At 47.7% G+C, this 14,443-nt stretch overlaps 1 protein-coding gene across 6 annotated transcripts in view; it reads right to left on the bottom strand.

Moving 5' to 3' along the window:
* The window catches only part of FOXP4 (forkhead box P4), a 142,589-nt gene that overhangs the window by 77,374 nt on the left and 50,772 nt on the right, over positions 1-14,443 (bottom strand). The gene's annotated exons all lie outside the window — the stretch shown is intronic.

Genomic DNA, 14,443 nt, shown 5'->3' with positions numbered 1-14,443 from the left:
CTCACTTGCTGGAGAAAGATGGCCTTGAACTCAGGAGAGGCAGGTTCTATTTTCAGCTATAGCACAGATTCTCCCTCTGTGACCTTGGGCAAGTCACTTTGCCTGTCTGTGACTCAGTTCCCCATCTGTAGAATGGGCATGCTAAACTTTGCCTACCTCACAGGGGTGCAGGGATGCTAAATCCATTTGTTAGGTGCCTGGAGGGGAGCATAACTACCAGAGGAGTAGATCAAGTAAAGAGCAGGATTTCACCCCAAATGAATAACCAGTGACAGAATGTGGACATTCTGCAGATAATTTTCAGCAATAAAGGAGAGGAATTTAGCAGTACTTACTAGTGATCGCATATGAATCTGTTAATTTTATGGGCATCTGCCTGGCAAGTGTTGTTAGTTTCCTGTGCATTCACTTATTTGTTTTCAATAATATTTATTAAGTCACTTGTATTAACTAAAAATAAAACACTTCGCTGGTGTTGGAGAAAAGCACGAGTCAGTGACATTGCTAATCAAGGCATGTGTGTAAAAACACACTGTGAAAGCAAGCAGGGGAAAACGGTGGGTGAAAACAAATGCAAGCCCAATCAAGTGAGTGCACCAGGACACGAGGAAGAGAGCAACAGCGAGAAAGAGTGTGTGAACACGAGGAGCGCACAAGAGAATGCATGTGCGCAAACATGCGGAAGAGCCAAAGCGTCCACTAGAGCTGGTGAAAGACTGCAAATGTGTGAAAGAAACTGAGAGGGTGTGCAAAAGAGCGAGAGAAGCACGAGACAGAGAGGTTTCATTCAGGAGCTGAGAGCAAGCAAAGAGAAGGGAATAAATTCTAACACAAACAATCCTGTGGTAATCCGGGCTGCTGCTCCCAGGTCCATTTCCTCATACGATCCTTATATTTTGCTTTTAAAGATTTTTTTTGGGGGGGAGGGTGGGGCGGGGTACCTTTCTGAACAACAAAGTCATTGTAGTCCTGCCTGCAAGACAGGTTTTTATTACAGCACAGAGACAGGAGGGGGGAGTGGAGGGGGAGAGGTCGGAGGGTCATAGCCCAGCTTGGTGGTGCTGCAAACAGCATGTGGGTTCCAGTGAGCTGTCAGCGCCAGGGCAGTAAATCAAGGCCCTGGCTTCCAAGAGGCGGCTGTGCGCTCCTAGGCGGCGGAGGCACTTGCAGGGTGTGTCCCAAAGAAAGAGCCGCTTGTTAATTTTCCACATTTCCATCTATAAAGAACAAAGTTACTTTCCGTCAGGCATTTATACATTATATACTGTACCGTACAAGCTGTTTGGAGGGGCAGCTGAATTTATACTCAAAAGCGGAGAGATTAGCACACTCACTTGCATATATCCAGAGTAATTACATATACAAATCCATGTGGGTAGGGGTAAGGCACATAATATAGTTACATACATAAACCTACACAGTGTCATTAGATTAATGAACATGCCATTTCAATATAAACCATGTTGTTGTGTGTGCACTACACATGACACAAGCAAATCAGGTTGTCCATCACATATATAGCATATCCACAGTACAATTATATACTCACACACACACAGTCTGCATATTATCTAGTTTTGACCAAACACACACAAACACTCAAACCCCTCTCAAGCAGCTATCCGGTGGACCATCAAAAAAAAGATTAGCTGGCTACTGTTTAAACCAAGAGTCTAATTTAGGTCTTGTCTACACGGGGAAGTTATTTCTGCAATAAGGCAAGGCGTGACTTGAAAGTGCATTAGTTATTCTGGATTAGCCCACTGTGTGCACCAGGGCCAGCGCTTCCATTTAGGCGACCTAGGCGGTTGCCTAGGGCATCAGGATTTGGGGGGGGCGGCAATTCGGCAGAGGGGAGTCCTTCCGCGCTCCGGGTCTTCGGCGGCAATTCTGTGGCAGGTCCTTCACTTGCTCCGGGACCCTTCGCTGAAGTGCTCCGAAGACCGGGAGCGTGGAAGGACCCCTGCTAGGGCGCCAAAAACCCTGGCGCCGCTCCTGGTGTGCACTCTCTTATTCTGGAACAGCAGCACCTTTTTTCAGTTTGGCTTAATCCGCTTCCAAAGCAATATCTACACTGTCAACTTTCCCATGCAGACAAACTGCAAGAAGCAAGAGACAAATCTTTAGATGATTTCAAAGTGGCTACTGAAGTTGGGGGTCCTTATTGCAGGTTGCATCTACTACACACACACAGAAAGAAAATAATTTTATGTTTAGACCCCATTCTCCAGTAAACAGACACACGCACACACAAATACACTGTGGTACAGTACATCTTGATACGGTGCAGTTCCAGCTCCACTGTCAGAATATACCATGTCAAGGGACGCAAACAAATGGAGTTGTGCCCCAAACACAGCTAAAAGCACATGTCAGTTTTGCAGCGCTGACAGGAACCAAGCTGTGTTTTTAGCTGCATCTGTGAATCAAGCAACCGCTCTGGAGAGTGGTAAATCAGTAGCTCATTCTCCATTTGTGGCACACTTACAATTTAGATTCCTGAAGACTAAAATGCTTTAGTTTAACCCAAGTTATTGGGCTCAACACAGGGGTAATGGGGGGAAATTTAATAGCCTGGGATATACAGGAGTTCAGACTAGATCTAATTGCCCCTTCTGGCTTACACTCTATGAAATCAATGAAAGTCTAAAGCCCAAGATCTTCAAAACACATGGACAGGGAGGCTAAAATTGGTCTCTTAGGACCGTATTTAGGCACTTAAGTCAATCCATTGGTACTGATGGACTTCCAGCCCTTTGGAAAACACACAACCCACTTATCTACCTTTGTGTGCTGCTGAGCACAAATCGAGTGCTTCAAGGCCAAAGCAGGGGGTTGGGGGGCAAGAAATTAGTCAGAGGGACTTACAGGGCAGGTGGGAACCAGGAGAACAGTAGGCAGCCAGTGCAAAATGACCACAAGGAAATCAAACCCAGAATTCACCTGGTTTTAGGTTTCATCATCAGAAAACAAACAAACCCCTCCAAAGGCACGTTTTCACTAGGAAAGACGGTATTTTCTTACCTCCTGTTAGTACATGGAACAAACACGAGGTAAACTCCTAGGGAAGACAAGGCAATGTGTTTCCACATGCATGAGCACATCAAGACAAACCCTCCCCTCCCCTGTAGTCTTTACGTTGGCCTGATAACTCATTATTTGTATTACTGTAGTGCCTGCGAGTCCCCCTCATGAGGCAGAACCCCAATGTGCTAGGTGCTGTACACTCAGAACAGACAGTCCCTGCTCCAAAGAGCTTCCAACTGAAGTATAATACGAGACAAGAGACCAGCAGATGGATCCAGACAGATCGGGGAGGACCAGGAAATGACAAGACAACGTTGGTCAGCGTGATAGACAGATGTCTCAGGGCACCATCAGCCTAGCCACTGTCAAGGCACCATGGCAAGGGAGAGAGTTTTGAGGAGAAATTTGAAGGTGGATAAAGAGGTAGCTTTGCAAGTGTTTACAGGGAGCAACTCCCAAACACACGGGGCAAAGCACTAAGGTGCTTGTATGAAAATTTAAACGTGTTTAAAATGCTAGTGATAGTTTAACTTGTGGTAGCTAATCAAATAAACAACACAGTCTCCCCTCCACCCCACCCCACCCCCACTCCAGTGAAGACAGGATCAGAGGGCTCACAAAACTTCTCTCTCAGTGAACCCCGGGCTGATGGGTTTGTGCGAAACTATCAAATGACTGTTTCCACCTAAAAATTCAGGGCAGTTTCTACCCAGTTTCATGCCGAACTTTTTAGTTTGTTCAAAAGAAAAGGGGAGGGGGAAAAATAAAAGAAAACACGTGAACCTGCTGCAGGATGATCAAACCCCAAAGATCTTTGCACAAATGCTCAGATTAGAAGGAGGCTACTACAAATTATTATTATGAGCACAATTCCTGCCAGTCTGCAATAGGGACAGAAAATTCATCATTGTCCACTTAGAAGTCACGCTTCTGTCTGAAATTCTTTTTATTTATCTATACATAAGGCCTGTTCTATGCACAGATTATGTACTGATATAACTATATCAGGCAGGGGCATGATTCTTACAGAAAGTTAAACCACTGCAACCCCTTGTGTGGAGACAGCTCGGATTAAGGTCCTTAATCCAGTACAGCAGATTCCCTTTCCCATATGGGAATAGATATTCCAGTCTAAGATATCTTTAAACCACTATCAGTACACCCTAAGAGGGTTGTACCACTATCTATAAAACTTGTGTGTTCAGACAAGCTGCAAAATTAAGGCTGAATTCTCCACTCTTCCCATCTGACAGTGGTTTGTGCAGGCTCAGTATTACAGTTTCCCCTGCAGAGACAATTTCCTCTGTTGTTTATGTGGGCCTTTCCCACAGCGAAAGGCAGAGAAAACTCAAACCTCAAAAAGAAATGGGAAAATATCATTGTGAAGAAAAAAAAACTGGCCAGAGGATTTGGGGGCAAGTTTAGGACCTGAAGCTACTTTTTCAAAATTTCTTTTTTGAAACTAACTAGATTTCAAGCTGGCAGCATCCCTGTGAGGAGCAGAAATTCCAGGTCAGCTGCAAGAGGAACGCCAAAGGCGCATGGGAACACACAATCAGGCACTTACAAGCCTGCATGGACATAGCACAGGGCAGCACTATGCAATTCTTTGCAGTGGCACAAGCAGACCTGGACACCCTTGTGGCTGTACCTCAGCCTGCTCCCCACATGCACTATGTGTAAAAATCAGCGGTCACCTTTGCATATATCTCTCACTGGTAATGCACAGTGAGGTAATTCTGTAGCCACTTTTACCCGGGGACCTCCACGCTTCACTGTGTCTTTGCAAGAGGAAGGGCAGATTTCAGTTTGGAGTGAGAGATCTTGGGTTTTATCCCCAGCTCTGCTGGCCTACTGTGCAACCCTAAGCAAATCCATTAACACCTTCCCACCCTACCCCCCGAACCTCAATTTCCTTCTCTTTCAATGGGGACACCACTGAACGCACAGGGGAAGCTGCAAGACTAAATTAGCTGATCTTTGCAAAAAGTGCTTTGAGATCATTTTGCAGATGGGGCCGGGGGGAAGAGGCTCTGAGTGAGGAGGAAGGGCTTGCTCCACGTCACGCAGCAAGTCAGCGCCAGAGTCCAGAGAAGAATCCATGAGTGCCAGCTACCAGTCTCACCCTGATCTAACCACTAGGCAATGCTGCCTGCCCAGAATTCATTCTCTCTCTCTCTCTCTCTCTCTCTGAATTATTTTCTCAACAGCTCTCTAGAAGTTAAGCGCGGGACAGAGAGGAAAAAGCAGACGCACAAAAGGAGAGAAGCTGAGCGAAGGCAATGCCGCAGCGTGACAGCTGAGCCCATCAGAAGCCCAGCTTGCCAAAGGAGATCGTGCTGCTGTAGCCAGCAATAGAGGGCTCCGAGATATCCAGTTTTAACTGCATGAGCCACACAAGGAGAGCTTTGTTCACGAAGAGATACGGGGACAGCCCCTGGTTTTATGAGGCTTTGGGAACCCTGTAAAAGTCTGCATGGGTTTATTAAGCTGGCAAATTACTTGAACAAGAAGAATACGGCTCGTGCCAACGCCAGGCCGTGTGTCAAAAGGGCACCCAGTCAGCTGATCTGGGGGAGATGGGACAAACCCCTGCCACTTGGAGACGGGGACGCCCGTGACGAGTGGGCACACGTGCGCCGAGGGAGGCGCGGATGGAATGCAGGAGGCCCACCCCGAACAGGCTCTCATGGGGCAATTTAATTCACTCCCTGCTGACTCTCTCACTTTGTTGTGCTCTGAAGCACGAAATTACAAGATTTACAGGAAAAAATGACATGGTCTTCCAATCTCACACAGGGGCCTCCCCATGACAGCCCTGCAGCTCACCCAGAGAAGCAACCCTCTTCTCTCTTGCCCCCCTCCCCCGGCCACGCCAGATGGCCAAGGATGGCCAAGAAACCAGCAGAAAAGTTACAGAGATACCTGCTGGGCAGGGAGGCAGGGGGAAGGATAGGGGTGTGGGGAAGGAGACAGCTTTCCATTCCAACCACCTGCTGCTAAGAAGACTGGCACCAGTTTTGTTTTGGCGGGAGCATATTTCAATCAGACAGCCAGCGGCACGTAGGCACAACTGAGAGGCTGAGGTGCAGCACCACCCAACTCTGCTGTGTGGTGGAGACAGTGCTACACTGTCAGTGCACTCACCCGATGGCTCAGAGTCAGAAAGCTGGTCATGCGACATGGGGACGGCCAGGCTGCACCAGACCCGGGGTCCATCTACTCGAGCATGCTGTCTCCACCAGCCACCAGCCCCAGGTGCTTCAGTGCAAGGTACCCTGCAGTGACTGGACTTGCCACCAAGGAAAGTTTCATTCTAACCCCGGAGACTTCACTGACTCTAGCACCTTGCACTCCAAGCTCCCTCTCCTACCTCAGTGATGAGCCCGGTGCCCACACAGCCCACTTGTGTGTGATTTAAGTCACCACAGAGCCAGGGCTCAAGCTGGTGGGTTAGAATTGAATGGGAGATGACTGGCACTGGCTGGCAAAACTCAAGGGCTTAACTTGATTCCCTGAGACAGCCATACAGGAGGATGGGGACCCACGGCATTAGCCTTTCATCCTTCTCAGGGGCTTAGCATTTGGGTCAGCTACTCCATCACCACGGGGCAAATGGTCATTGAGGCAAAATCCAGTACTCAGGAGAGGCTGCTGAGATCTAGAACGGCTGCTGGCCAGAACTGAGATGCATTGGCATAGCTGTATGAGGGAAAACCAGCATTTTACTCCTACTTACCAGTGGTGGGGGTGAGGTAATAGCATGATCAGAGTGGGAACATCATTCATCTTCATCTTGATCCCCAGTTGACCCATTTTGCCAGAGTATGAAAGGCTCAGAGACCAGCCCAACCCATAATCCAGGTTCTAAACGCCCCAGAACCTTGCAGAAGCAGAACTATACAGCTCTGCCCCAGCTCTAACAAACTCAGTGGCAGTCACCTGGCAAGCAAAGAAAGTGGGTCGTCATGGGATACTCACTGCCACCCAGAGATGACCTCAGTCCATTGCCTCAGGAAACAATGAAGCTGCACTTACAAAAGTCTTGCTTGATTTACGATGGGTGCTTTCTCTACCAGATTCCAACCTGGGCCTCCCACCAGGGCCAAAACCACCTTGATATGGGAGTAGAGATGAAAGGCAAGATTTTTTGGACAGGTCACCTGCACTTGCCAACCTCTTTCAACAGGCCAGAATATTAGCTTCAAAAAGCAACACTTGAAGTTAGCGGTATGGAACCGCCCCTTAAAAGATAGAAGGCATGAAGTCCAAGTTACTCATAATTCTTTGCTATTTAATTTTGAGAGTATGGGAAAAAGGTCCCCATTTAGAAGAGAATTTGGCTTCACCTCCTACTAATGATCTATGAAACTGGGGGGGAGAGAGGGAGGGTTAATTGTACCCTGCTCCATGGTGCTATTCAAAGAGTCATTAGTGCAATAGCCACAATTAGGAACAAATAGTTTGTGTCCAATTTGTTTCCTGGATGATTGTCTTTGATCAGTAAATTAGCCCATTTTAAAAAGAAGTTTGTAAGACCTAAGACACATCAAACAGCTGACACCACCTGGTTTCTCCATTTACAAGACCAGTGGCAGCAACTGTTACTGAGCAGAGGGAATGCAAATGTTGGGATAGTGGAAGGGGAAAGAGACCTGACCTATGTAGTGGTTTTGTGCTGAGTTAACTATTTCTGTGAGGGGTGTTTACTCAACAAAGCTAAGATCAGGAAGACCCCTGCTGAGGATGCAGTCATACCAGTATACTAGCACAGTTTGTACAGCTTAAGCACCGTTGTACTGGTATAACTGCGTCCACATTAGAGGATCACGCCACTTAACAACACCAGTTTCTAAACAGATATACCAAACATAGTATCAAAAAGCCCCTGTATGTATACAAGCCCTTAGTTCCTTGGAAAAAGAGGTTTCCCCGATTTCTAAATTCCCATCTAGATCCAGATAAAAAACTGCCCCAAAGCCCAGGGCTTTCTGAATCGGGGTGTCTGGATTTCTTTGTATATGCTTCATACTTGATTTTCATCTGTTTCTTTGCAGCTAGGCTGTACAACTCCAGAGCAACAAGAACTACTAGGAAAAAAAGAGTGTCTCAGATTAATCCCGGCTGTGGCGAAACGCAATCCGGACAACAGAAGTGTTATGCTAGTATCAGATCCCAAGAAGAAACAAGAGATTCTGCTGTAGCGAAAAATTCCCCACCAGGACGCATGGAAAAATTGAATAACCACAGCTCTATTGGCTAATGAGTCTGGAGGGGCTGTTCTCTTTTCACCTGAGAGCCTGATTCCTTTGAGTTCGTGCTATGGTTGAAATAAATACTACGTGCTGTATTCCCCCCTCTAATTTCAGAAGAAAGCGGGTCATTACAAGTCAGTGTGTGGGGATCTCAGAGCAGGAACAGTCTGCTATCCAGCTTTCCACCCAAGACACATGGCATTTAAATTCTTCCCTGGAATAATACACCTCTCTCTAGGCTAGGTTTCATATCTACTGGCAAGCAAAGCAAGCAAGCCAAGGAGCAAATGAACCTGGTGATGAAGTTGTCCTCCTTTACGAGATGAATCTGGTGCAACTCATCCCTCGTTCCTAGAAGTCCTGTTTTTATCCCCATCACAAAAAACCACCACTAGTTAGAACTACGTGGCCTCCATGTTGGCAGTCCCAGGAGAGACTAAAAATTGAATGGGCCCTAGAGACTGAGCTTCCACACAGACTCCAATGGGCATCAAACCCGTGCCTTTCGTCAGTCCATATGGCAAATCGATTTGCTGAACAACCTTCTTGCCTAGCAGTTAGAGCAGCAGCCTGCCACTCAGGAAACCTGGATTCCATTTCTATCCCTGGCCTGCTGGGTGACCCTGGGCAAGTCACTCCCCCTTCCTGTGCTGTGCTTCATTGTGTCTCAGTTTCCCCCCAAGATATAAAACAGGGATAATGATGCTGATCACCTTTGTACAGCACTGAGAGCTAGAGATGAAAATTGCTATATGAGAGCTAGGCATTATTACTACTTCTGGGGAGAGCTGGGTCCCCGCAGGACCATTTAATGGAGAAATTCCAGAACTAACCAGCATGAAAATACAAGAGAAGCACATCCAAGTCAGGACTGGATTAGCTGGGATGATCACTTAGAGGGGAGGCCAGGAATGGAAGGCAAGGCATTTTCAGTAGAGGCTCTCTCCTTAGGGAACTCCATTCTTCTTGGGATTCTTCAGAACTTAGCCTTCAAGACTCAGCATTAAGTATGTCTGCAGGCAATTAAATGAATTTCTGAATTGGGAGAATTAAGACCTTACCAGCCAGCTAAGGTAGCCACCGGGCTAACAGCAGTGCTTAAGCACTCAGATGCTATGGTGATAGATGCTGGTACACAGAGAACCCAGATGGATAGTACTTTGGATACTCCAAGAGGATAAGCCTATGTTTTCAGAAGTAACTCAGGAGTGGGGATGCCCAGCTAGAGATACACCCCCCACCAAAAGGGGCATGATTTTCAGAGGGGTGGGTGCTCAGGCACTTGAAAAATCAGGTGCCTTGAAAGGGTCTCAAGCCAGGGTTCCAAAATCACTGGGTCACTTTGGAAAATCTTTACAGAATAAAAGCATAAAAATATTAGAGCCAAGTCTTAAAAAAAAACAAAACATAGCACATTTTTAATTAACAGTCACCTAGACACTACAGCAGGAAAGGCCAGAAGACCATGTGCTCTTTACTGCACCAGGAGGGTGTGGATTTCCATACAGCACGGGGATGAAACACTGGCTGAAACTAACTAGGGCAATTCCCACCTGGATGGGACCAAAGCTTCCAATGGGGCCTTAACCTCCACTGTTCAAAACAAAACAAAACAAAACAAAACAAAACCTCACCACCACAAAAATTATATTAACAGAGCAGAGGAAGCGGGGGGAAAAAGGGGTCTATAAAAATGATACTAGATCTCCCCCCACACTCCTCTCTCCTTTTACCCCAAAAGAGCTTTTGGGGAATAAAAAGATTATAAATTATTTTTACACTACCCTCATAAAAATGACAGTCACATTCCAGAATTAGAACTATTAAAATAAGAGAGACAGATATTTCTAGATGGATATTAACCGTAAATGATGCCATATTGAAAACCACTCCCCTACTCCACTTCCTCCATCCCCATTCTAACATAATCAGAACCAAATGGCTCCAAGAGATCAAAATTAATAAAATGACAGAATTCTTTACAAAAAAGGAGAAATCTTTTTCAACTCCCTCTCGGCCCCATTTGTTCTCCCCTTTGCCACACACACCCTAACGCTTCTGGACTTCGATCCTCCTTGGCTAAAGGGGTTAAATCCATTTTCACTAACGGAGAACACAAGGAACAAGTCTGACCATTGCTCCCAACAATTCCCTTTCTCCCTATGCTTGGAAAAAAAATTAAACATTTATGCTCAGTCATATATGAAATATAAATCAGGCAACCTAACAGAGAGATGAGTTTACTTAAGTGCTCTAGTCTCATTTTTATCTCAAATACCCTAATAATAGCATATGACATAATACATTTGAAATGTGAGCACATGCTTTTATAGCACAGTGCCAACCACACCAGAGTCTCACCACCACCACCTCCATCCCCTTTTGAATAAGAAAAACAGCTGATTTGGTTATAAGTTTGGTGTCTTGTTTTTGTTTAATACTTTAACATTTCTTTTACATACACCTGTAATAAATAGTTGTTTTTTTTTAAAGCACAGCACAAATATTACAGCAGACGGATGGGATTGCTTTTCCAGATGGGCCCTTTCTAGATAATTGCCAGTTGGAACGTGTGCTACCAGGAGTCCTCAGGCTGACAGGAGGAGAAGGAGAGGGTGCTGATTTGGGGGATGGAGGCAAGCATTGTGCAGTCTGATGCTGGGTTTTCCAGAGCATAAGGAGAGTTAGGTACTCACGTCCCAGTGAAACTCATTAGGATTTAGGAGATTTCCATGGACATCAGGCACCTGACTGCACTGAAAATCCAAGCCTTCAATCTGGACTGAGAGGGTTCATGGTCTCTAACCTCTCATATGAGATCCCACGCGAGTGAGCCGTAGTTCTTGGTTGGGAAGTTGATCTTCCAGGATGCGCTGCCAGCTGGTTTTGGGGTAAGGGGCTGCCTTTAAAAGCCATTTTTGAAAAACCTCATGGGTTAATTAAAAAGGCAAGTTTTCAGATGGTCTGTCCAAGACAAAACCCTCCCTCCTTACTCACCCACCTCCCTCCTTGTGCCCCACCTCCATCCCAGCATCTCATCTTCCCTGCTGAGATCTCCCCCTCCAGTTTCCCATCCCAACATCTCTTAATCCTTCCCTGCCTACTCCCACCTCCTCCTCCGTGTCTTGAACCTCTCTCCCCTTCTCCTTCCACCTACCCCCCCCCCACTTCTCCCTTTCTGGCTCACTGCTTCCCCCCTTCTCACTCCCCTTCCCTTCCCCTCCCCCCTCTCCCAGCTGCCTGAAGTTGGAAGGTTCCCTTGTCTGGTGTGAGTCACACACACAAAAGATGTGCCTGCCCAAGCCGAGCAACCCTCCGATGGCGGAGACGCCCTCCTTCCTCAAAGCCCCGCAACAAAGGGACTTCAAGGAGACCAAGTTTTCCTTAACTCCTCGAGGACAACATCAGAGTACTGGTGCAACTTGGAGATGAGGGTTCTAGGCACCTGTCCCCTCTCCCCCGGGTGGACATAGTCCCTCCTGAGCCCTGCGATGGGTGGGCACCAATAGTCACAGACATCCCCACCTGCCTCTTGGTCAAGTCCTGCTGTAGACCCCATGTCTCAGAGGAGCTGGACTTGCCTGCCTGGGGCAAGCAGGCTGAAGCCACAGTGATGCTCCCCTTTGGGGGGCTAGATACAATCATGACCCAGAGACATCATAGGGCCAAACAGCTCCATCGACTATTCTCAAGCGATGCCTAAAGGCACACCTGGCCCCCTTCTCCTGGAGCATCATTCCACTTACTCAGGAGTTTGATATCTCCTGTGGAATGGTGAAGGAGATTACGGGGAGGGGAAGCGGGGAAGGCCCCCCCAACAGTGGAGCTGGCCCCATTAGTCTCCAATTGTCCTAGAGAATTGCCCACTAAGCCAGCACCAGAGCCCCAAAAAACTCTTGCACAGACAATTGCAAGTGGACGCTGGCTCACTGAAGGGAGACACGAGACAGCAGGAGGCTGCATGAAATGTCATTCCATTCAAACCCAGCTGGGAAGCAGAAGTTTAAACACAGCCTGTAACATAGGAAGTAAACCTAGTCCAAAGGCTGGGTCCGCGGCGGCTGCTTCTGGAGATGAAATGCACTTGCTGCCTGTCGGCCTGCATTCTCCACTAGTTACAGGGCAAGGTCAATTGAGTTAGGCAAGAAGAAGAGAGAAGAGCTAAATGTTATAGGAAGCAAGACACATAGACAAACATAACATGGATCCCTTACATTGCACTAACACCTTCTCTCCTGAGGGATTCAAAAAACAACCCCCCAAAACCCCACAATCTTTCCAGATACATTTTACATTAGATACACACACCAATCACCCATCACTGGAATGCGGCCATCTCTGAAGTGAGGGCTGGCAGCTCTTTGGACAGCTAACAACTGGTTTTGATAGGAAGATTATACCCTAACTGGCTCAAACTGCAGGGAGAGGTGACGAAAATTGCAGGAGGCAGAATGGAGCGAACCAAATTTGGAACAAGTCTGGCCAAAGCACTAGAGCCACTTTTTTGGAGAAAAATGCTACGATGATCACCTTTATGACTCATTCTGAAGACCAAGCCTGGACTCCAGGCTCACACATCACAGGGGGCTTAACTCCCATTGTAAGAGGGGATCTCTGGATCTAAGATTATTAGAAGACATTTGGGGTTCTTCACCTTTTAAGTGCTCAAGTGGAAATAACCTTCAAGGGGCCTGATTTCCAGAGTGTGAGTCCAGCATCTTCTGGAAGCCCTGTAAAATTTAAGGTACATCCATTTGGGCACCAAGGAGGAGAGACAGTGAGATCTCCAGAATCACTAGGTCAAAATCTTGGCCAGAAGCCTGTCAGGTGTGGAAAGAGCTAGGGGCCAGCCCAGTTCCACCACAAGCCTACGATCAGTATCAGCTTTCAGAGAGGGACAGAAGCTCCCCGCAAGAGCCCAGCCCTGGCAGAGATTCATAGAGCCAGCCACACAAGATTTAAGACGACAACATTGAGGATGAAGGAACGCAGCGGAGGCCAAATGAGTTGCTCAGGCTCAGACCAGACCCATCCTGCACCATGCTTTTCAACCAGTTGGTGCCACCATTTCTCAGGTGGTTACCTAACCAAGCGCCTGGGATGAAAGTTGGAGAGGGCGTCTCAGCAGGGTTCTGCCACCTGAGGCTCCTGTCCCTCGTGAAGCCAGCAGCAGTCAATGGGCAGCAGGGATGCAGTGCGGACCTGTTGCAGTGGTATCCAGCACATTCCCCCCTATTCCTCCTCCCCATCACTCATCCTGCTACGAGTGATTCTTGTCCACTCACCACCTTAGTCCCCAGTTGCCATCCCAACCTTCCCCCCGAGGACCATGGAAAGGGAGGAATTCCACCAGTCCTTCCAGCTTCCCCACCTGACTGAGCATCTTGTTGGGTGGGGGCAGGGCAGGGACTAGCCCCCCGAGTTAAAAACTCATTAATGTGCAAAGACCCGGGTCCTTTTGAATCTCGTTACAGGATGTTAGCACGCTGGAGGTCTCTTGACGTTCCCACAGCAACCGCTGTGGGAGTTCCCAGGTGCTAGGCAACCCTCCCATGACCCCGGCTGGCCTTTCCCCTCCAGCGACCCCTGCCACAATGTAAGCGCACGCTATTGAATCCCAGGATGCTTTTCAACTGGGCCCCACCATTGAAATCCAGGGATTTCACCCTAACGCCATCACCGTGCTTGGGGGATGGGGAGGGAAAGATCCCTCCCTCCCCTCCACTCTGTTCAGAAAGGGCCTGTGGAAGCCGGGCAGGAAGCTGTTTCTAACGCTCCAGTCTGAGAAGGCTGGGGGCTGTTGTCTAGGGGCCTGATTTCAATCCTCATTACTCCAGTGTAAATCCAGAGTGAAGCCACCGATGGCAATGGATTTACTCTGCGTTTACCAGCAGGGCTAAACGAGATTAGAACCAAGCCCTCGGACATCAACCCAGACTCCAAGGGCTAGATTTGCATCTTGGTTAGGTCTGTTAGGTTAACACAGATATTATGCTGCTCAAGACATGGGACAGCATGACAGGTACTGAAACTGGCACGAGACTGGACAGCAAGAGACACCAGAGCAAAATGACATTCAGAGTGTCTCTAAAACCATCGGCATCTGGGTTGCAGCTGCAGACTATGTGCACGTCCCCCCGTGCATGCAAACTGGGCATGTG

The sequence above is a fragment of the Gopherus evgoodei genome, chromosome 4, assembly GCF_007399415.2.
Source record: "Gopherus evgoodei ecotype Sinaloan lineage chromosome 4, rGopEvg1_v1.p, whole genome shotgun sequence".
NCBI lineage: Eukaryota > Metazoa > Chordata > Testudines > Testudinidae > Gopherus > Gopherus evgoodei.
The sequence above is the reverse complement of the archived record's forward strand: the minus strand, read 5'-3'. Positions and strand labels throughout refer to the sequence as shown.